The sequence below is a fragment of the Mus caroli genome, chromosome 2 (assembly GCF_900094665.2).
Source record: "Mus caroli chromosome 2, CAROLI_EIJ_v1.1, whole genome shotgun sequence".
NCBI lineage: Eukaryota > Metazoa > Chordata > Mammalia > Rodentia > Muridae > Mus > Mus caroli.
This window is the reverse complement of record NC_034571.1, coordinates 96399305-96424295: the sequence shown is the minus strand read 5'-3', so window position 1 is coordinate 96424295 and position 24991 is coordinate 96399305. Positions and strand designations below refer to the sequence as shown.

The 24991-nt window shown below is 41.4% G+C and overlaps 1 protein-coding gene across 1 annotated transcript in view; it reads right to left on the bottom strand.

The window, feature by feature from the left end:
- Positions 1-15647: 15647 nt before the first annotated feature.
- The window catches only part of Apip (APAF1 interacting protein), a 34507-nt gene continuing 25163 nt past the window's right edge, over positions 15648-24991 (bottom strand). Inside the window, exon 9 of the transcript XR_003835577.1 lies at positions 15648-15749. The gene's annotated coding sequence lies outside the window, so the exon portion shown is untranslated. The remainder of the gene's footprint in view (positions 15750-24991) is intronic.

The following is a 24991-nucleotide window of genomic DNA, read 5'->3' as shown; positions in this document are numbered from 1 at the left end:
TTGAAAAGTCTAGGTATGGTAGACCATGCCTGTAACCCCCATGTTGAGAAATAGAAGCACTATGCTAAATATTATTGGGGGGTTTCTACCTTTGATCATTTAGCTCCCAAATAAATGACACAAAACCTTTATATTTATAATAAGCCTTAAAGTACTACAGCTGGGCAGATATCAGCTCTCTGATATTCTGTCTACTTCACTGTCAATAACCTCAAGATATCACTTGCCATGTTCTACCTGGGCCACTCCTACTCCAATAGGCTGGCCTTCATTGCCATGTGCTTATAATCTGCCTACCCCAAAGCAACATCTTCCTTTATCCTGCTCTCTCTTTGCCTCCTTCATGGTCTCTGCCTTAGATCTCAAGCCCATGAATCAAAGTCCACCTACTCCACTTCTGCCCAGCTACAGGCTGTAGGCATCTTTGTTCAACCAACAGTTTTAAATTAAGGATCAAGGTTTGTACAACAAAAGCTGATATATGTGAGAATTCACTCATCTTGAGGCAACTAGATCTTGGGATACAGAATGTAGTAATAGACCAAACCTCAACCTAGAAAACATGAATATCTTTAAGGGGTTTGTTGTCGGTCTAGTCTAGCCAAATTAATGAATTCTTCTTTGTTTTGTTTTTGTTTTTTTGAGACAGGGTTTCTCTGTGTAGCCCTGGCTGTCCTGGAACTCACTTTGTAGACCAGGCTGGCCTCGAACTCAGAAATCTGCCTGCCTCTACCTCCCAAGGGCTGGGATTAAAGGTGTGCACCACCACTGCCCGGCATTGATGAACTCTTGATCGTGTGTGTGTGTGTGTGTGTGTGTGTGTGTGTGTGTGTGTGTGTAGAGCAATTGAGGGAGACATTTGGCCTCCTTAAGATCCAGCTGTAATTATTGATTGATGGAGGAAGATACAGCCTATTGTGAGTGATTCCATCCCTGGGTTAGTGGTACTGGGTTCTATAAGTTAGCAGGCTGAGGAAGCTATGTGAAGCAAGCATCCCTGTATGGCCTCTGCATCAGCTCCTGCCTCTAGGTTTTTGCACTGTTTGAGTTCCTTTTCTGATTTCCTTTTGTGATGAACAACAGTGTGGAAATGTAAGTCAAATAAATCATTTCCTTCCCAACTTGCTTTTTGCTCAAGGTGTTTTGTTTTAGCAATAGAAATCCTAAGACAACACTTAAAATGAACTTCTGGTCTTCATACTGCGCGCGCACACACACACACACACACACACACACACCCCATGTATGTATACACCCCATGTATATTCATCTGTACATCACACATGCATGAACACATACACATACACACAGAACATTAACTCATTGTATAAGATTAAATAAGATTGCAAATGGTGGAACAGAAAGCAAGGAATAACCACAACAATAGAAAATTAGGATCTTTGCTGTTTCCAGATCTGAGTCAGTCCTTAGGTTCAGTATTTACTTACTGAGTACAAGAGTGGTTGCCTTACCCCATTTTATGTGCTGAAATATTATGACAAATATTTTGTCACGATTCATCTGGTTCTTCACCGATGTAAGCCATAGACATTTGCAAAAATAGCTATGTGCCAAGGAAGAGGAATCTCTATTTTTCCAAGTACTATTTGATCCAAGATCCAAGATTATTCTGACCTGTAAGAGTATCACCAGGTAGGAACTAGAGTTCTGAGAATGTCTCATGACTATATTAAATCCATGGATGCCCACAATTATAATTAAAAAGGGTTGAGGAAAATCTTCTTGCACTTCTTGCATTGTTCAACATAGAACAGCAAAAGACTCTGTACCCCCAGGCAATGGCAGATTGCCGTAGACATAATATAGTAGGAAATGTCGTGCTCATAACATTCCTGTAGAGTTTATCAGAGCGGCTCATGAAAAGCTAAATGCTTAAGGGATCAGTGTACTTACTGTAAATTTAACCAGATAGTACCCCCAGGTATAGCTGGTTTTCACTAGAGAAAATAAATACATCCCTGTATTTAGAGAGCTTAGCTAAATAGTCAATACACTTGCCTAGCATGGACTCATCCCCAGTACTATAAAACAAACAAAAATCCAAAATTACTAAACCAACCAAACAACAAACAAAACAAAAAGTAAAACAAACGAACTTCAGAAGAAGCTAGAGTTGTTACCATGCAGATGTGATGATGTACAACCTAGACATCTACAGTTTTGTCTTAGGAATGGCTTTGTTCCCCCTTTCTGTGTAACCCCTAAGTATCTAAACTGCATAGTGGTTGTAGTAGAGCATTGCACTGATCCATAGCATGATCATGAGGCCATATGAGAAAGTGATACAGTTTGGAATGTCTTAGCAAGCTACACGTTTCAAGGCATGGGAGATAATGCTTACCACATGATGACATTCTCAGGAGTCCAGTCAACTGGGACACGTGGAATTGCTTTAAGAAGCCTCTGTACTTGTACCTTAGGCAACTAAGAAAGAAACATAATGGATCATTCAAGTGCTGACCCCTAAATAGCACATCTGTATCAACTCCCTTGCAAAGGCTCAGTGTTCATTGTAAAAGAGGAAGTGCAAAGGATGTAAGAGCTGGATGATGGAGGAGTGCTGTGAAATGATGTCTTTTGGACATGGCCCAGTGATCACACTCATGAACCCACCACAACTACTGTAACATGCCCAACATCAACCCAATAGGATCTGCTGGCATTCCCATGGACGTCACCGATTGAACTCAATAGGTTACATAATAATGAGGAAAAGACAAGAAGGTGGAAGGGGATGATCTGCGGTGGGCAGTGTCGGAGGAAGGGTGGGATGGAGGAGGGAGTGGATATGATCAAGATACTATGTATACAGATATGAGACTGTCAAATAATAAAAGATATCCCTCTCCCCAATAGAAAGCGACACAATGCTTGGTAGATGTCTCTGGGTTTAGGAAGCAGAAAGGCTGGGCTAGAGCATTAGTCTTTGTACAGACTGACATAGAAGGAGCATAGATGGAGAGGAGTCTTATATTCACTCTGTAAGTCTAAGTTATCATTTTCTTCTTAGGCTCTGCTTCTGGGGGAGCTGACCTGACACGGGCACCTCAGAAGAGGGTCAGGCTGTTCCGAGCTGGGAGACAGAACACTTCAATCTTAGCTCCGACTTTCTTCTTTCTGAAAGATCCAGACAAGTTCTGCTACTCTCTGGGCCTCCGTGTTCTCAAGTGTAAAACATGGGGTTTGTGTTGGTTCAGCACTTCTTAACCTTCTCCAATCAGATAACAGACATGACAGATAAGATTTACACACAGGACACACTCCCAAGGGTGTGCACCTTGGCACCCAGAAGAGAGGCTGCTTGTTACGTTCAATTCCCAGCAGGCAGGTAATGACCCCACCTCTCCCTCTCGGTCAAGAAGAGATACTCGGGGTGCAGAGCATAAAGGTGGGACAGTGTGATAGAGGACTCACGGATGCTGTTCCGACTTGTTAAAACACTGTTCCAATTCTGCCGTAGTTGAATGTGCTTTCAAAGAGTTACCTTGAGTAAACCGCGCAATGGGCATATCTTGACATGGTCCAGAACCTGGAGTTTAAACCTCTGGGAGAATGGTTTCTGCTTCTAATGCTTGAAACTCTGAAAATAAGTTCTTTGGAAAGGAATGCTGAAACCTTCTCATAAGGTCACGTGATACTTGACACAGAAACACTTTTCACAGATGTCTGAGTATAAGCTATTGACAACAACTGATGGGAGCTACATCCAGTCAGTCATTTTCTGTTTACTGAGAACCCACTCCCAATGCTGTTTTGAAGATTCTAGAGTTTTTAAATGCGGTGAGGTGGTTCCATTTTTCTGCCTTCCTTTCTTGTAGCATTTTGAAAAGTTCGGGTTAACAAATGTCAACAAGGAGAAGGGAATCTGGAGACGAGGCAGTTTGGAGTGCTTAAGCTTCATTAGATTTCTGGGTTACAGAATTTCTCAGGCCTTTTAATTTAATGGGTTACTTAAGGCTGCAACTCTCTAGCAAAGAAATTAAGTTCACAATGTTTCCCCAAGAATTTGAACATGGAATCAATGTGTAAAATGCTTTAGAAAAACTAGCCTTCCAGTGAACTGCTCTTGGGAGGGCTCAATGGTTCGGGAGTAGTTTGAGATTATTCTGGGATGTCACCCATGTGTTGCCTTCCCAGCAGCTGGAGAATTACGCTGCTGAGTGAGTTGAGGTGGCATCTACTAAATACACTGCCCTTCCCTTTCATTACTTCCTTCCTGGATTATCCCAGAAAAGACAGTGGCTTCACTATAAAGAGTATACTGTTACCACTCTGAGGTACTAACCGGTTATTTGTGGGCTTAATAGACCAACAATCAAAAGACCCATCTTTGGGCCGTCCTCTAAGTAGTAAGGCAGCATGAAGAATTATGTTAATGAGATACGATAGTGATGCCTTAAAATGTTGCTTAGTCATGGCTGGCAAGATGCCTCCGCAGCAGGCAAAGGCGATTGCGGGATAGGCTGACAAGTGGAGTTTGATCCCCAGCAGTCACACAGTGCAAGGAAGGAACCAAAGAGCTGACTCTCGAAAGTTATTCCTCTGACCTCCATATGCATGTCATGGTCCTTGGCCGTGCCCACAACCCTACTCCATAATCCATAATAAGTGAGTTAAAAAATTAAATAAGTGTCAACTAAATATTTAAAAATAAAGCAGGATGTGGCTTAGAGGGACATTTGAAGAGTAAAACAAAGCACCCCCCGTATTTCTAAGCTTGTGGCCCCTCAGCATCTGGGAGCTGAGAGCCTGGAAAGTGATAGAGATGTCCCAGTTAAGCTTTGATTACATGCCTCCTCCTCCTCCTCCTCCTCCTCCTCCTCCTTCTCCTCCTCAAAGATGACTTTTATAATTATCCTATTGCAAACCAACTGCCTGTTATCCTCTGTGCCATAATCAGGCTTTACACATTTTAGAATGTGTCACCATCCAACATTATTCTTTTGTTGGTTCTTGTCTGTCTTCCCCACTGGAGTTTTAGTCTGTGTAGTCAGAGCTTTATATCTTTTTTGTATTTACATCTAGAACAGTGCATACAACATACAGGTCCTTGGTAAAGTATTTTATACAGGGGAGAAATAAGTGTATGATCTCAGGACATTCTAAACACCCTGCGAACAAAGTCCTATTATTATCTCCATTTGGTAGGCCCCGAAGAGGCCAAGTCACTTGCTCAAGGACATAATGCTCAATTAGGAACACAGTGTTAATTAGGTTCCTTTTGAGTTAGCACATCTTCCAGTAAAGAGAGACACAGCCTTGGCCCAGATTCTGGAATTGTCTGGGAAGGCAGAGAGAATGAGACAGCAACAGAGAGGCCAGGGCTGCTTGCAAATCCTGTGGGACACCATCCGAGCACTCACAGAAAGCCTTGCAGGGCAGGCAGAATTTGCTAGGGTGGAACGCCTTTGTTAAAGGAAGCCCTGCTATAGCTGCTGACATTTGAATTGTTACTATTACAATGTTTATAATCATTCTTTTCCCTCCCCGTTGCCAGGTACCTGTTTTCCTTTGTCTCATTGGGTCTGTGTGGTTTTGCTCCCTGAGTCCATAATGATTTACTGAGCTTCCACACCAAGGTAAGCCAGAAGGCAAGACCCAAGACCCAAGCACAACATTTATCGTCTCTTAAGTTTTGAGGCTGTGTGTGTGTGTGTGTGTGTGTGTGTGTGATTGATTGATTTTGGTTTTGATTTGGTTTTGTTTGGGGACTGTGGGAGGAGGACTGGATTCAGAAATAGCTATGAAGTTCCACCCATCCCATCTCTCTGGACATGGGTGACCACCAGAAAAAGAAAAGAATTCCTTTGTCTTTCTCTTGATCCAAGCCAAGTACTTGTTGTGTTCCACACAGTATCCCAGGACGTGGTGGTGGTGGTGGTGGTGGTGGTGGTGGTGGTGGTGGTGGGGTGAGCTTTCTGGAGAGGCCCCTCTGGTCTCACCCAGCCACTCCTTTATTTACACATTGGTTAGGTGAAGTACACCCACTCTGATTATGAAATGCTGTTCATTGTTTTTAGTGAGTTGCTGTTTAGGTGTGGGCAAGAAGTCTTCATTCTGAGGGCTTTGAAAGGGTTTCACAGCAATGTCAGTCTCATAGATGTGCACTTAAGTAAAACCACTGGCTTGAGAATGCTCACAATTGACGAGGTAAATAATTGAAGAGGCTGGGTTTCATTATCCAAATCACAAGACATTGACTGTGAGCTAAACTCCTGCTAGCCCTTACACAGTCCTCACAGATAATGGCTTAATCACTACGAGTAGGTTCCAGGGCTGCAGAACAGAACACGTCTGTCCTTTACATGCCATTGGGAAACAGAAACTAGAGATTGGGGAAAAGGCAGCTTTCCCAGTCTCTAGTCATTGGAAGCTTGGCTTGGTTTCAGGGCTGGAATTCTGGTTTTCCCCCCAAATCTCCCTAGCACTGGGTTATGCAAATCTTAGGTGTAGCAAGAATTGGGCATGAAATCAGTTGCAGGTTTTAGACTGTTTGCAGCTTACCTGTGACTTGATAGAACATACAAATGCTTTCTTTTTGCCTGGGCTGTTTTCCTCATTTCTCTGGAAAGAGAGTACAAGCATGACTTTGGGTTTGCAAATTTATAGAACTCCAGGGAACATCATACAAATGGATGCTCAATGTCTTCCCTTAAAGGTGGGCAAAATACCTACCTGATTCTCTCATCATAACAATATATGCATATGTTCCCACCAAAACTGACGATATGTCCAAGTCTGATATTCCATGTGGATGTTCTTTTCCAAGAACCTGAGAAGTGACTTTTTCAACCCTGGTGACAAAGATACTGATAATGACAAGCAATGTCTCACCCAGTGATAAAAGGAGGAGAAAGAGAAGTTTCTAAGTGACTTTGAAATGATAGAATATTTATCTTGTAGAAGATGTGAGAACTAGCTTCCTGGTCATATATGTGTTATGTTTTATATATAATATTATATAAGATATTATATTTAATATGTTTAGATGTGTTGTTGTTATTTGAAACAGAGTCTTGCTATGTAGCCCAGACAGGCCTTGAATTCAGAATCTTCCTTCTCAGCCTCTCCATTGCTGGGATGACAGGCACTCACTACTGTGAATTTCACCCAGCTAGAAAAAAGTATTTTAGATCCCAGCCTTGGTGTCTGGAGTTGAAATGAGGGCATGGTGTTCTTGGCAAGTGATGAGAATAGGTAATGTGTCCCCTACACTCTCCAGCCTAAATAGGTTTGTTTGTTCTTATAACAGGCCTTTACTTATAAAGACAGCTGGTTCCCTTAAGAAGTATGTATCCAACTAATCCTCCACATAGATTCTTGCCTTCAGCAAAGACAATGAGTTTGCCATATTCAGCGTAAAACTTGATTGCACTTGCCTCCAGGCCTTTGAGCAGTCTGGCTGCCTCCTTACCTGTGATCATGGCTCTGCAGGCCTAGTGTCTCAGTGAAAGCCCAAGAGCATTTCAAGACCCAAAGAGGAAAGAAAACAAAGAAATGCTTAGTTTTCATTGAACATTGTGATATATGAACTTCAAATATGAAGGGACACAGCTACAGGTTATAACATCAACTTCATTAGTTATTAAATTTAATATTCACAAACAACCCATTATAGTTAAAAACAATTTGTGGATGAATTTTTTTTCATTTAAAATTTCTCATGGGTGCCTAGTGATTGCTGAAAGAAATCATTAGCTAATTATAAAATAATTAAAGTAATTTCATATTTAGAAATATAATTACATAAAAATTATAACCAATTATGAATCAAAGGAGTTACTATCATAAGAATCATTTCAAAAGTCAAGGTAGAAAATATTTTGTACCAGAGTTACATTGTATGTGGGTACACATTTCAGTCTGGTAAGACTGTGAGTGATGTGGCCTAAGATCCAGGAATCTCCAAGGAGCCCCTGCTGGGAGTTATTTTCTCTTTCTGGAATTCTGCCATCTCCATTCTTTCTCTACCTTATATTTGTAATAAAACCTGCCCATGAACCTCTTTTTAATTCTACTCTACTTACCTTCCTCTGGATTTTCTTAACAATTCAAAACAGACTTTGTATTTGCTTATGTTAGAGACAACATACATTCCTTTGTTGTTGTTGTTGTTGTTGTTTTGGAGACTTTTCTTAAATCTGTTTTACATATTTATGTTAATCTTTTAACTAAAATGGGGGCCTTAGAAATTCCTTTCTAAAAAAAATATTTATTTATTGAACAGAACTGTTCTGTGTTAGGTGCTGTAGTTTGACCCTGTGTTCTAAAACATCCAAGGACTAGAGGGATAGCTAAACCAGGTCCCACCGCCTCTCGGAGGGCAACGCTGTTGCTGAGCCTGCCACTGACTGAGCTCTTGATGGGCACATTTTGTGTGTCTGGCACTGTTCTAGCACAGGCACCATTGAATGCTTTTGCAAGTATTCACTTATTTAATTCTCAAAGAAGTCCTCCTGGATGCTCCTTTTAACTTCATTGTACAGTGTCCTCAAAGAGGACACTGAAGTTCAAGGTCAGAGAGCAAATACATAACAGAAGCAAGATTTGGCCTGACTTCAGAGCCCTCACTCCTGGCTTGTAGAGTATGACCTGAGCCATTGAGATTAGTAAAAAATCCTGTAGAGCTGATCAGGGACAAGGAGGATGACAAGCAGAGAAGTCTCACAAAGAAGGGCTGCATCAATTGCTTTGCATGAAATACAAACTTGCTCAACAGACACATTTGGGGCTTGAGACTGAAAAGGTATTCCAGGCAGAAAGAAGAAGGGCCCTTGTCAGTCTGTGTGGGAAAGGCAGGTTCTGTGATTTGTTGTAGGAGATACAAATCGCTTATATGATTAGACTTTGATTTGCTCAGAGAGGATTAATAGAGACAGCAATTGAAAGGGAACCAAGGAAAATAGAATGCTGTTGATCATGATGAGCTGTTTGGCTTTTGATCAGTTTTTACTTAGGCAGGCTGACTGTTGATTCTCTCTCTCTCTCTCTCTCTCTCTCTCTCTCTCTCTCTCTCTCTCTCCTCGAGAATAATGAAGGAACATCTTGATAAATACAGCTATGTAAATAAGCAATTAAATAAGTAGTAAAACAAAAAAATCAAAAAAGAAAGGAAAGAAAGAGGAAAATAGGTCCAAGCCCCAGTTTTCAGGGAGCGTTATGCTCCCTAAATGCAGACAAAACCAGCGAGAGTTCATCGCTACCCTATGTTTGGCAAATCTCAAAGAGCTCAGAACACACTGGACTGGTCAGTGTTTGGGAAACCAGCCCCACTCCAACCTTGCTATATTGAGAGTAATTTAGCACAGCTCTTCGGAAAGTATTTGCTATCAAAATTATGCTTGTTTCTAACATAGCTATCCTGCTCCCAGGCATACTCAAACACGGATGAGTCTTTGTGCATCACGTTATAGCAAAATGTTGACGGGGAATCTAAAAGTGCCTGTTTTTAAAGCACTATATTTAACATTTATTCTATCCTTAATTATGCATATGTGTCTGTCTGTGGGTATCTGTACTTGAGTGAAGATACTCACTCAGTCCTGAATTGTTGGATCAACCAAAACTGGAGTTACAGGCATTTGTGAACTACCTGACTTGGGTGCTAGGAACCAACCTTGCACCTCCTACAAGAGGAGTTGCACAGTCTCAGCCACTGAGCCTGAGTCTCTAGCCCTCTATAAGTTCCTATTGGGGGACTGGCTGCAAGTCTTCTGCAGTGTATCTATAACCTGAAATTCTCTGCCATCTTATAAAAAGGAAGTCTACCCTATGTACTTCAGACTAGCAGATTCTCTAATGAATGATAAAGAACAATGACTTGGGTTTGCCACTGTGTGTGTGTGTGTGTGTGTGTGTGTGTGTGTGTGTGTGTGTGTGTGTGTGTGTATGTGCGTGTACGTGCATGCGCACATGTGGAAGCATATACTTATGTGCTGAAGCTCTGCTCAACCTATGGGTCATGACCCCTTTGGAAGTTACATATTAGATATCTGTGTGTCAGATATTTACATTGTAATTCATAATAGTAGCAAAATTACATTTATGAAGTAGTAATAAAATAACTTATGGTTGGGAGTCATCACCACATGAGGAACTGCTTTAGGAAGGTTGAGAACCACTGGGATAAATGACATATTAAATAGGCTAGGGTCCCCATGGGAAAGGCGACAGAAAGAGTGTAAGAGCCAGAGGGCATGGAGGACACCAAGAAAATCAAAGTCCTCTAAAGCAACATGACCAAAGCTCTTGTGAACTCAGAGACGGAAACAGCATGCACTGGGCCTGCATGGGTCTGTACCAGGTCCTCTGCATGTACCATACATTATGGCTTCCAGTTTAGTGTTTTTAGGGGTTCCTGAGGGTTCAAAGACACGGATCTCAGGTTCTTGTGCCTTCTCTTGTCTTTTCCTCCTGGTTGTCCTGTCTAACTCTGATATGACAGTTTTTGCTCTATCTTATTATATTTTATTTTGTTATATTTTTGTTATCTCATAGGAGCCTGCTCTTTTCTAGCAAGAGACAGAAAGGGAGTGAATGTGAGTGGGAGGAGAGGTCGGGAGGGACTGGAAGGAGTAGAGGGAGGGAGGCTATGTTATGTAGGAAAAGAATCTGCTTTCAATAAAAGAGAAAACAGGCTAGGAAATAGTTCGGTGTCAGTGTGCTTGCCCACTTTGTAAGCACTGATTTTATTTATTTATTTATTTATTTATTTATTTATTTATTTATTTATTTATTTATTTATTTCAAGGAAGATTCATTAAACAGAGACCCAAACCCAGTGACCTCTAATGGCATAAATTTTGTCACTGAACAGAGAGGGAAAGCAAACTTCTACTTATTGTTTGTTTAGAAGGTTTTGTTTTATTTTGTTTTGTTTTAATTTCAGGGTTTTTTTGTCTCATATTATCTATCTCTAGTTCTGTGTTTTCTTTTATCATACATCATCTGGATTGAAGTGTTGGCTCACCTTCATCACATTGTTCTCCATTTGGTAGGCAAGTCAATTAATCTATGTCTCATAGATTTAACTTTCCATGAAACTCTCAGCAAAGGTAACTTCCCATGAGAGGGAGTGGGCAAAGAGCCGGAGTACAGTCCGCAAGAGTTATGGAGAGAAGGTGGCTTTAGGGAACAGCCGCTTTTGTCTACCGCCTGGTCGCTTTCCATGTCCCTGGCCTTCCTACAGCACAGGCAGTGACAGACACAGTGTGTCTCAGGCAAGGTGCTCAGCAGAGCTCCTGGGAAGACATTCATTTACACATCCTTTCAAACACTGTCTCAGTATTTAAGCTCCAAGGTGGAGGCTATGAAACTCCTGGCTGGCATCGGTTTGGGGGACATCCCTGTGTGTGTTCCCTGACACATTCCAGCACAGAAGTAATGTTTTCATTGACCTTCATCAGTGTGACGTTCTGACTTGCTGACCAAGATGAATTTTTGGCAAGTATCTGATATCAATCTGCTTTGGTTTAAGATGCATGTGTAACCTCACTGTAGACTGTAAGGATGAACACAGAACAAGCAAGGGCCCCTGTAGAGTGCACTGTACTTGGACCTCTTAGGCAGAGCTAATAAAGGAAACCAAGCATCAAAGACCATTTCAACGGGCAAGACCAGGCCCTTCTCATCGCTGAAAACTGCCTGGTTGCTGCCATGCCATGCTTTCTCTGCCAGAAGACAACTCCTATCTGAAATGTCAGAGCGACTTCTTGCTGAGCTGGTTCTGGGATTAAGCTGTGTAATTTCATCTCTCTCAGGTGTGAGACACTTGTGTGTACAGTAATATGATTCTGTACCGTCAGGGAAACAGTGTGCCTTTGTCAGCACTGTTGATTGTTGAACTCCTGAATCATGACCTCACTCACAGGCAATCCCTCTGTGGGCCTAAGCCCCTGTGGTTACTGCTTGCCCTTCTGCTGGGAGGTGCAACACTTTGGCTCCCTGCACACGAGCATGTCAGTCAGCACAGTGAAGCCAATGCGTGTCTCCATCCAAGCTGGACCTAAGAAAAGCTTTCCTTTCTAATCCATTCAAGTCAGCTAGTGCTAAGTGTCTGGTAAAAGCACAATATTGTTAGCTAAACTAGGTGAGTACTCTACAATGAAGCTGTAATTTTCAGCCCTTTACAAATGTTATTGCACTTAATACAAGATGTAACTCGTGTTCGTTTTACAGATTGGAAAATGAAACGTGGGTGAAGTTAAGTAACTTGACCAAGGTATTCATTCCAACGAGCAAACAAGCAAGCAAATAACAATCATGATAATGACAATAATAATAATAATAATAACCTCTTCCTGTCCTTTATTTTTATAGCTTGAGGTAATCTGTTTTTGAGTTTGAGGACTTTAGTTTCTTTATCAGCAAGCTATACAGACAACCTGAGACACATTCAATTGTTACTTTCTCAGAACCAAAGTCTGAATTATCATCAGTTTCTTAGGGTTCTACCCAGTCCTTGTGTATGTATTTGTGTTTACGCACAGTGTGAGCGGTCCCATGTTTGTGAAGGTGTGTAAATCTGTGTGCCTGAGTGTGTGTGGTGAGAGAACAAACTTGTGTATCTTGGGTGTTATCCTTTGGGTGCCCTGTACCTTTGCACTCATTCTTCACCTTCAGCACCCAGCCTTCCGTACTGGGTACTGATAGTTTGTGATTAGTACTCAACAAACATGCTAAACCAGTGAGTGAACACCAGGCTCAGAACAAAATGCTCAGAACAAAAAGGCTTATGGATTCCTGGGTACCTCATTCAGTTAAGCTAATGTCAGCATATTTTTCTACACTTAGATTAAATTTAGGAATATGGAAAAGAAATGTATTTTACTGCTTTTAGCAGAGCCAGCCAGTAGCCTATACCAGGTAGCAATTATAATGAGAATTTTGCTTTCTTTAAACATAGAAATTATAGGACTAGGTTTTTGGTTTAATTTTAAGTATGGGATATGGCTTTAGATTGTCCATGGCAGCAGACTATGATTTGCCTCATGCACTGGAAGAGGAGTGATTTTTCCAGCTGCATATAGTTTCTGCAAGTGCATGATGTTTGGAATTCTGGGAACTCTTGAGAGGCATAAAAATGCTACAGTCCCAAGAAGGGTGGAGACTGCTGCTGCCCCTGCTGCTGCTCTTTCTTCTCTCGCTGCTGCTGCTGCTGCTGCTGCTATTTGCTGTTGCTGGTTGTTGGTTTCTGGTTGGAGATGTCCTGTTGATGAAGAGATGATGAAGATCAAACTTGCCCCAAGGAACTCAATGCCCCTATGCATCAGGAAGATGTCTAGTGGGAATGATGCTCCCTTTCCCTTCCAGCCTCCTTTCTCTCCTACTGAGTGTTGGGGTTTGGAAGGGACTGGGTGGAGCAGGATGGTAGAAAAATGCAACCCAATAAAGTAGCTAAAAGTCTGGTTACAAGAAATGTTTTCAAGATGCTGACACCATTGCATTCACTAGCAAGATTTTGCTGAAAGGACCCAGATATAGCTGTCTCTTTTGAGACTATGCCGGGGCCTGGCAAACACAGAAGTGGATGCTCACAGTCAGCTATTGGATGGATCACAGGGCTCCCAATGGAGGAGCTGGAGAAAGTACCCAAGGAGCTAAAGGGATCTGCAACCCTATAGGTGGAACAACATTATGAACTAACCAGTACCCCGGAGCTCTTGACTCTAGCTGCATATGTATCAAAAGATGGCCTAGTCGGCCATCACTGGAAAGAAAGGCCCATTGGACATGCAAACTTTATATGCCCCAGTACAGGGGAACGCCAGGGCCAAAAAAATGGGAATGGGTGGGTAGGGAAGTAGGGGGGAGGATATGGGGGACTTTTGGGATAGCATTGGAAATGTAATTGAGGAAAAGATGTAATAAAAAAAAAAAGAGTGCCAAGAGTTGACATTTCTTTGTCTGGTTGCAAAGCTAGTAACTATACTAACAATATGTGTGCCACGTTTTGTGGGGGAGGATTTAAAAATCCATCAGCAACATAGTATTGTAAACATGCAAACACTGAGCTTTCTGACTGCTGGCACTAACACTTTGAGAACCTCTAACCTCTCTGACCAGCACACACAGCAAGGGAAAGCCCTGTAGTGGACGTAGTGATGCTGACACTTACTGACTGGGGCCTCTTTTTTTTTTTTTTTAAGGCAATGGGTACAGGAGTTATAGGCAGACTTCTATGGGATACTTAATTCATGAGGCTGTAAGGTGTTTGTCTAGGTTGGGTGAGACCTGGGACCACCTGGGCACAGTAGAGAGTGTGCTAGGACATTACAATTGTTGAGTCAAACTAGAGACTGTATCTGTTGTCATTGACCAGTTTCTAATTGAGAAGAAGTGAGTTGACCCTAATGTTCACCCAAAGGCTAGCTTTACACAGATTAGCCAAGAGGCCTCCCCACCTGTATCCCAGGTCCTGATATCTTACCTCATATCTTTGCATACACTGTGACTTCTAGTGAATTCTGTATTTGCATAAGTTAATGCATAGAGTGAGTCTTCTACACCTGGGACCAGGACAAACCTGATACCTTTAACTGCTATCTACTGCCTAAACAAAGATCATTATCTGCAGGTGGGTCTTACTACGAAGAGGAGTCTGCCCCATTGACATTGCAGCAGAGATTAAGGTGCTCAGTTATGGTATATGAGAAAACCAGGCCCTGAGAAATAGCTGAGGTAGATTGCTTGCTTGGTAAACCAACTCATCAAACAGGACATAGCTTAGATAGATGGTCTAAGCTAAGCTTGAGTTGGTGGTGGCAGAGCCAAAAATTGACTCCGTCTTCATGATACACTTCTTCAAAGAGTGGCCTAGGCACATCTTGTAATGCAGTATCTCATTTGTCATCTGACATCAGGCCCTCTACCCTGCTGGATCTGCAACTGCTAGTACTTTTTACAATTGTCCCCGATGTTTCCCAAATGGTTCCCTGCTTCTGTCCTCATTGCCAAAGTCCAAGTAAGGTGGAACAAAGTGAGTTAGGATCCTTTGAACTTGAGGCAAAGCACTGTTCTTCCACTATAAGGACTAGGAAAGACAGGAAAGACAGAGTCCTCCTGGCCACTGTCAGGTTCAGAGTTACGAGAACTGAGATGTATACTCTATTTATTTATTTAATTTATTTATTTATTTATTTATTTTGGTCTTCACATTGCATTTAATCTCCTCTATAGACATATACAGTAGCTTGTTTCCAGGGTGATTCTAGACCCTGCCAAGTTGATATCAGTATACTCTATTTAAATGTGTGACTGAACACATTGCTGAGAGGTCATAGGATCTGAAACACACACACACACACACACACACACAAATGAGGCCCTAAATTTTTTTTAATCAGGAAATTCCCCTTTCACTGCCCCTCCCCCACTTCTTATCAAAGGGTGCAGGGTGGAAGACTGTTGAGTTGAAGTTGTACGGGCACTGGAAGATTCTGTAAGAAAGAGCATGTTGGACTTAAAAGTTTCAGGAATTTAAGCAAAGGTTGGTTAGCAATTTCTGCCCCCCTTGTATTCTTGATTTTTTTTTAAAGTAGAGTATGATATTCACCCCTTTTGAAATTTTCCTATATTAAAAAATTTATTTCTAGTTTTTACTTATGTTTCCTCTATTAATCTGCAGATGTGTGTGACTAACCTGTGCAGGTGTCCATGGAGCCCAAAAGACAAGTCAGACCCTTTGGAGTTACAGATGCTGTGAGTCTCCAGGTGTGGACATTGGGCCTCTGCAAGAGCAGAAGGTGTTCTTAACCACTGAGTCATCTCTCCCGCCCCCAACATGCTCATATCTTAAACTAATCCCTATACTCTTCTGGTTTCCCACATGTCCTCTTTCTCCTTTACTATAACTGATTCCTTTTCCTCTTTCTTATGCTTCCCCACTAACGTAGGGTTTCTCTATAACCGTGGGAAAATTATCCCCACCCAAGGCGTCAGTCATCTCTTTCACCATCCCACCAATTCCAAAGTCTAGAACAATAAGTACCCAATCTCTGTTGCTTTCTGACAAAACTATAGTATCTTGAAGAATGCCTGACACATTGTAGGTGCTCAATAAATATTATTGAGTGAACAGAGGTATAAGTAGACAAGTGAGTCACTGGCATGTTGAAAATTCTTACTCTTTCCCCAAAGTCCAGACCCATACTCTAGAAGCTATTAGATATTTCCAACTTAGCATCCTACCACGGTTGTGAAGTAGTACGAAGAGTTTAGTAGAATATTTAGTAGACACTTTCTGTAGTTTTCTGGGCTTCAACATTAGTTGGGCCCTCTTGTGTGTTAGATTACCAAGGCGGGGTATGGACTTCCTTACTGGATTCCTAGCTCAAGTCTTCCAATGATAAAGATCTGAGATCTTTTATTGGGGAGGGAGGTCCCAAAGAAGCAAGATGTGTGACATTCTTCCTAAATAGACATGGAAGGAGGCTAATAGGCACATCTGAAACAACTAGTTGCTCGTTTGAGGTGACAATATTATCACATTTGTTTGGGCAAATGTGTCCTTGTGTTGATTGCACAGAAGAAATATAATTCTAGGTCAAGTTTAGACATGGGAGAATAATGAGCTCATAGCCATGGAGTCCTGATCCTATCAGGTCTTCCAGATCTGTCTCTCGGTTGCCTCCTCTTGCTGCTCCTGCAGATTCTTTATGTTCCCATAAAGCCTGGCTGTGGATGTCAAAGCTGGAGGCTGTCCTTAGTCGCTAGGTGTGTGGTCCATTGAAGACTTATGTGGCTTGCAATAATTAATCAAAGGAAGGATTGCCAGAGACAGAGAGAGATTTGGAGACTGGATGGCATCTCCTGGCTGATTCATCCTGTCTACCTGTCTACCCAATTGCTTCATATTAGTTCTATAGTATGTGCCCTGTGGTGGGTATTACCATGTTCCAAGATCTTCAACACTTGTGTCCATGGATGTATCTGTTTTCCATACTTCTATAGCTGGCTGATTTGATCCCAGTTTTCTCAAATCCCTCCCCAGGGCAGACTATAGTATAGCTTCTGCCCACATTTGGTTTGCATTCCTACACCAAAATGCCCCGTCCATGAACACAGCCCAGGCTTGCTCTTTCTCCATCAGTCAGTTCTAAGAATTCCCCCCAAGTGGCCATTAAGAGCTAAGAGAGAAGGGTGTTAGTGTATAGTAATGAATGATATGGAAGCCTGAGCTACCTGCTTTTGCAGCTTGCTTATGACTTCTGGATAGCTCATGGCTGACACCATGTATCCGCTTTTGAGTGGGTTCTTAAATGAACCACTACTCGTTGGATCTGATAAAACTCAGGTCTTAGCATTGAGTATTGTAACTGAATGGCCACTTGGTATATTAAGATACACCAGAGAAACCAATAGCAATAGAATATGTATCTTAAGGTATACAGGTGGTATGTACAATGGTTCTACTTAGTGGCTTTTTAAAACTTTATGTTGGCATGAAAGTGATGCATTGCAGTAGCACTGAACCACAGTCCCAGTAACCTGCACTGTCATGAGGATAAATGACCAATACTAAAGTCTATGGTATATTGAATTTGATAAGCTGTATGAGATATTTTGCAATTTATTAAAAGAATTCTGTTAGTTGATTTTGCCCAACTATAGGGCAATTGAAGCCTTCCCAGCACATTTAAGTGGACTAATCTATGATGTCCAGCAAGTTGCATTTTCAAAGTAAAATACAGTTCATTTATTTATGGTGGTTTTATCAGGCACAATCTTGTCACAAGTTAAGGAACATCTCTGTACACATTTACACACAAAAAAAGAGAGAGAAGAAAGGGAGGGAGAAGAGAAATTGAGGTAGAGGAAGGGAGGGAGTGGTGGAAGGAGAGAGGTGGAGAAAGAGTTTTAGTGAATTGATCCACACCACTGCAGCATTTGGCATACCCACAATTTGCAGGGATCAGGACAGGCTGGAGACTGGGAAAGCTGGTGCTGCCTCTGTGGTCCAAGGGAAGGTCCCTTGGACCCTTTCTGTCCCTTCCTCCTCGAGGGACAGAAAGCTGGCCCTTTTCTTTAAGTCTCATTGTCCTGTGTCATGGAGGAGAATTTGATTCTCTTCCTGGGTTAACATCAATTTAAATATAAATCAGATTTATACTTTTAGAATAACATCTAGTCTAATGCTTGACACAACACCTAACCACCATAGCTCTCTTGGTGTCTCTAAGGCAGGCTCTTTCTGCCAGGGTCTAACAGCACACTGGAGTTTTTGAGAGACAAGTAGTTCTCTCCTGTACATAGTATGACAGAAGTCTAGAGGCCTGCACAGTGACTGCCACTGGGATTTGTCTTAAACTATACATCATATCTTCTACCATCACAAACTCTCAAAAATTACAAGGTCTTCTAGCCATCCATCTCTAATGTCACAGAGTTATTTCAGAACTCTTTCTTGCCCTGTGTTATACTGGAAGCCAATGGACTCTTAAGACACCCAATATGTGGACCAGATCAGGACTCTCATATGTGAAATATACTCAGTTCAGAAAAATGAAATCGGGGCTGGTGAGATGGCTCAGTGGGTAAGAGCACCGGATTGCTCTTCCGAAGGTTCGGAGTTCAAATCCCAGCAACCACATGGTGGCTCACAACCATCCGTAACAAGATCTGACTCCCTCTTCTGAATTGTCTGAAGACAGCTACAGTGTACTTACATATAATAAATAAATGAATCTAAAAAAAGAAAAATGAAATCATAACATTTTCAGAAAAATGGGCAGACCTAGAAATGATTAAGTAAAATGTTCCAGACTCAGACAAATGCCACATATTTCCTTCATATAAGGAACCCAGATTTAAGGGGAGGAGGGGGAGAGATCTTAAGGGAGGTAGAGGGTAATAAAATCCATGTAACATAAAAGCAGAAGGGAGGATCATTTAGGGTAGGGGAAGAGAAGCAGCAAGAGGTGGGATGATGGGAGGGCAGGAGCGGAAGAGGAGGGACAAGGAAGAACAAAGTCAAGCAGCATAGATGAAGCTGCCACAAGAAGATCCACCTTTCATATATTAACTTAAAATGACCAAAAGCCAACCACACATACACACACACACCACCCCTCTGGACAATAAAAACACCTCAAAATAAATTAATGCAGCAAGAATTTCTAAAAGGCTTTTCCAAAACAAACAAACAAACAAAAAAAAAAAGAAAGAAAGAAAGAAAGAAAGAAAGAAAGAAAGAAAGAAAAGAAAAGAAAAAGAAAAAGGTAAAATAAAATCAATATATCGCTGGAAGCATGAAAAGGGAAAAAGAAGAGAGAGGAGACACTCAAGCAGCAATGCAGGGGAAGGGGATTGGCCAATGAGGAGGAAGTGCATAAATGGTATTAAATAAACATACAAAAGGCAAGGTAAAAATGCTTAGAATTACAAGAAAAAAGGAACGAGTACACAGGGTAGGGGTAGAGAGGTGTTTCTCTAGCTCTTGAAACTTGAAGACTGCCAGGATGTGCTGGAGGCCAGAGCAAGAACTGCCTCTGTCTTTTCCCTGCTCCTGAGCCTGCGGTGGAGAGGCTCCTGAAGTCAGCAGAGCTCTCTTCACTTTAGTGACTTCCCGATTTGCAAACCATCACCATTGGGCTCTGTTAGGCACGCTAGGCAGTGTGAGCTGGGCAGGTTCTCCCACTCTCTGACGTCTTTCCAGTTCATACCAACCAAATATTAATCACCTGATGGAGACGGGTGTGAACTTCAAGTAGTCCACTGGACTATCAGTGTTCCCAGCAATGAACCCCATGCAGACAGGATGAGTGCCAGGCTAACTGCTGACCTCACACTCAGGGTTTTCAAACTCCAGAGTCTCATCTGAGAACATTTACTCCTGGGTACTGAGGGTGGCACCTCTGCCCACATAATGTATACTGGCCCAAGCCTCCTGTCCCCCCCGCATTCTTTGTCTTGCTAGTGTCTAGCCCTCCCACTCTCCAGTACTGACTCCCAGGGCTGTCTCTCACCCTAGGTTGTGTGAGGCTGAATCCAGACTTGTGTCAGTTCCCTGCACAGAGGGAGTCACAGCCTCTGACAGGAGGGACCTCCTCCCCACTGTTAACCCACCCACTAGAGAATTCTCTGAGTTTGAAGCTTGTGGGAGCAGTGAGCTTGTCCTGGGGTTGGATGCTAGTCTCCGCCAGGGCCTCCCACCTTATTTTTGGATGACCTGTCAGCTTCCCTCCCTGAATGGGGAAGCCAGGTAGCTGGAGCTGGGTTGTGATCTTTCTTCTCTTTAGTTTGTTGCTCTTCTGCGTTTCTTTGCTGGCTGTTGTCCTATCATGTCCTAACATGTCTGGACATTTCTTCACCAGGTCACACAGAGGCAGTCTAGTCACCTTACATAGAACTCACTGCAGACCTGTTTATGAGATAGGAACATTATTTAATTCTGCCTACTTCATTCATTTGCTTACTTTTCAGTCTAGGTCATATGAATTGAATAGGAATATTAATAAGGCAATTTTAAATGGGGTCTGCCACCTTATTTCACATAAGGTCCAAATGGGTATATTTACCAACACAGGTTCTCCAGCACTCATTTTATGTATGTTTTTCTTAATCTTGCCCTTCAACTTTAATGCCAGCATTTCTGTTTCCTCATATTGTCGGGTGAATTTTTTAAATGGCTCTCAATCCTTTTGGGGATTGATGCATGTATATCATGTACATATTAATGTGATTAATATTCCAATATCATTTATATTCCTGAAATATCCACTGGGTATAAAATGCATCTGAAAACTGTGAAGCAAATGGGATAGGCAGGGTTAGTGAAGACACGAGTTTCTAAAACCATCTAGGGAGAACACTAGAATAAATAATGTCACCAGTAAAACTTTGAGGAGAGCTAGTTCTTTTCAGTTCTCGCCGCTGTCAATCATTCCTTTACTTGTGATTCCTTGAGGACTCACTTCCTCCTTCAAGATGTAGGCGTAGGAGGGTTTTTGCTTCTTAAAAAGGCTCTACTTTGATCAGATTTTAAAATTCGGCCAAGTCTGTGGCCTTCTCAGTGTCTTTGTTCTGAGCCAGGTGTCTTCTATGTACCCAGGGTAGTAAACAGAAAGATTCTAGAGATGTGGCATCACCTTTCTTATTTGCTATAAAGAATGAATTCATACAGATTTTATTTCTGATTTTTTTCTTGGTAACTGCAAGAAATTATATCCTGTTTTCTTCAAAGCACTATGCCTAACAAAATTGTATATGAACACACTTCTTTGTCACACCAATTTACCAACATCATTCCTCTGTGTGCCCATACTATACATAATGCATACAGAGGATCATTTTCCACAACAAGAAGGGGAGGACAGTTTCTATTTCATACAAGTGCACAGCATTTGGTTTGCCACATGACCAAGCACGGTATTAGTTAATGTTACATAATAGTTAATTAGGCATTAATGTATATTGTCACAGTAGCTATGAAAATGTTTGTAACCATGAAAAGTGAGGTCATCTTATGAAAGAAGCCATTTCAAAACAAGTCTAGAAAGAAGAGAACGTGAACACTGCGGCTGCCTTAAAGACAGTGAAGGAAATACAAAGGCCTCTGAATCCAAGTGCTGAAATGATGGAGTTAACATTATTCCCAAGCCTTGTGCTATGCATGAGGTCCCAGGGCTGGGGAGTGGGGCTAGGCAGATCCTTGGAGCTTGCTGGCCAGTAGCCCAGCATATTCAATAAGTTCCAAGCCCTGTCACTGTCTCAACATAAGGCACTTGAGTAAACTCAGGGGGACTGTGCTCTGGCATGCATGCATGCATGCGCGCGCGTGCACACACACACACACACACACACACACACGTAAAAATATGTCCTTTAAATCCCCTCTTTTCTAGCAGTTGCTACAGTTAATTATATGGCAGCAGTGGCTAGTTATCTTATTCCACAGTAGAAGCAATTAGCTCATTTCAGTAAGCATTAATCAATGCCATACATCAGCATTTAATATGTCTCCTAGAGATGCTCCAAAGACACTCTTTCCCTCTTCTTAAATTCCAAAGCCTATTTTGATTTTCCACTTTGCCTCCTCCCTACCCTCACGACATCAGAACATCAGAATTAAACTCTTACTTCGACTTGTCCTTTGCCCTTCCCACTAGGAACGGCATGCCTTGCTGTGCTGTAGCTAGCATTCGGAGGCATATTGCTATGCTTCGGGTAGTTTGATAACTGCCATTTAGCATATGTAGTGGCTCTGGCCCATCAGACACTGAGTGTGATTTGAAATAAATGCTTCCACGGCTGCTGTTCACCTTTAAAGATTCTATGCCACTCTCATGTCCTTCCAGTGTTCTTTCTACTTGAGAAGCAGTTCAGTGCCTGTAGTTCTGTTATGAAATAAGATGATTTTACCTTAAAACAAACCTGTAATACATCTTATCACTCACCTTTCTCAACTGTCATTAAGGGACTCAAGTTCCGACTGCTTTTCCTGGTTCCCAATTTCCTCCTCCCATAGATACTTAATAAGGGAAATTCTATTCATCACCATTTCACCTTGTTAATTCTTTAGACATATACCCTTTTTTAAATTCTTTTGCTCTGTATAAACTTTTATTCTTGGCATCTTGTTTCTCAGTAAGTGTTATCATTTTAAGAATTTTTACAATGATCTTGAGTAGAACCACTTCACTCTCTTCTCCTTTTCGGCTGGCATTAAGGGTCTTTGCCCACTCATTTTAGTCAATATTTAATACTTTTTCAGTTCTTGGAAATTGATATGTACTAATGCTAAGCCCTTATTAGTGACCAATCAGTTTCCCTCCACTTTGCCCCTATCTCCTGAGTGTCCTGCCTAACCTCTGGCTGCAGGTATAAGCATGAGACCCTGCAGATTATAACCTTTTTCTGGCCATGGAAACTGTCCAAATATTAGGTTTCTGACCAGCTCCCTTGATTCTCCAGGACTAGAACATCTGTCCAAAGAACTGAATGGACACACAAAGAGAAACATAAAAAGAAGGGTCAATAGATGCTTTGTACTGTGTGTGTATGTGTGTGTGTGATACAAGTGTATGCAGATATACAAGAACTATAGAGGGAAAGCCAGGTGTGGTGGCCACACTTTTAATCCAAGCACCTGGGAAGTAGATGCAGGCAGATCTTTGTGAATTTGAGGTAATGCTGATACTGTCTCAAGAAGCAAACAAACAAAAACTGTAGACTATAGAGAAATAGTTGCTTATTTGATAGCATCCTAAAATTCTAACATTGTGATATTAATCATCTGTATGAATATCATTAAATATGTATGCACTTTTACTGAAAAGTCAGAGAGAATATGCTTAAACTTACACAAGGAATGAGAACAAGTAGGTCAACAGGAATATGTCTCTACATGTATGCTATCTTGAATAATTAAAAAAATCACTAACAAAATATGTGCATCATTTGCTGAGAGAGATTTATTTCCTTGGGCTGAGCAGGTGCCAGGGAATATGGAAGCTTAAAACAAATTCCCAGTTCTGTGGCTTCAGAATTTCAAACAAATTAACCCTTCCAATCCTTTGTAACAGGTGGGCTACTGAAAACAAACATTTTTAAATAGTCAACAATTAGTGGAGTGGACTCGGGGTTGTGGAAACAGACAGGACCTGGCCTTGAATCACAGAAGTGTGTACTCTTTGGACAATAGTGATAGATCACATAATTCTTAAAAAGATGACCTGAGAAGTAAAATTGCTTGCTAACCTGTATGATTTTATGCAATCATTATTATGGTTATTAGTGTATTATGTGACTTATGGCTGTTAATGGGAAGACTCACGAAGTTAAAGACATTTAACAAAGATCCCAGATAAGCTTCATTGGCTTGGTTAGATTTTATAACCCTGTTTCTCCAAATTTCTCCCTTTGACTTGTAATATTTTACTGATTTATTTATAATCCCCCTCCTAATTCTGTTCCAAACAAGGATTAAAGACTTTTCCAGTCTATTCCATTAACCACAATGGCCAATTATGTCATCATACATAGTGACAATATGTCATTTTGTCTACATAAAAGTTAACATGACATGCATTTTTTTTTCTAAGCTCAATTCTCTCAGAGTAAAATTAGGAGCAAGTAAGGTTGACATTCCATTTGATTCTTCCTTCTTTAATATTGCTGGAGGGCCAAATGTCATCCATTCAATATTTATTGGCATCTGATTTCTATTATGATTCTTGGGGAAGGTGATGTAGGCTTATCAAGTTCACAGCAATGTCATTTCCACCCAGTCTAGGGCAGGAACATTCGAGGCTGAGGATGTCTGTTATGTCCTTTTCAGGGGTATTTCTAGATCAGTGACATTAGACAGATGAGCTTCCATATGGTCATCAGAGCTTAGATCCGGGCACTTCATTTGACTTGACTTTGACTTACATATTGCCTTTTCTTGGTCTAGAGTATTTTTATTGATAATGTTTTTGGAAATAATGCAAGCTTAAATGAGCAAAAATTATATATATACATATATATATGCCATCAGTTTTATACTCATAGCATGAGAAATGAGTATGAACAGGAAAGTTTATGCATAAAAAAGAGAAGGGTGATCAGTTAGCTAGTGAATATTAAGTAGAATAGTATTGATGCACTTAGTATTTATGTAAAGGGACTGAATACCACAGCACTATCTCCTTTGCTATAGTGATATTGAAAGCAGTGGATGAAATTAACCTAACCCTGAAACTGTGAGTATTTGTGAAACCAATGGGGAAAAACTATGAATGATTTTAAAAAAACATTAAACAGGTGAATGACGGTGATGGTTTGATAAACATCTTCAAGGTATACTCAAGATCATGTGTACATAGCTCATGCACATAATCATGATACCTGTGAAGCAGAAGCAGGAGAAATCTGACTTTTGAGACTAGCCTGGGCTACACAGAAAAATCCCACTTAGAAAGAAAGACAAACGGAAAAGAAGGAAGGAAGGAAGGAAGGAAGGGAGGGAGGGAGGGAGGGAGGGAGGGAG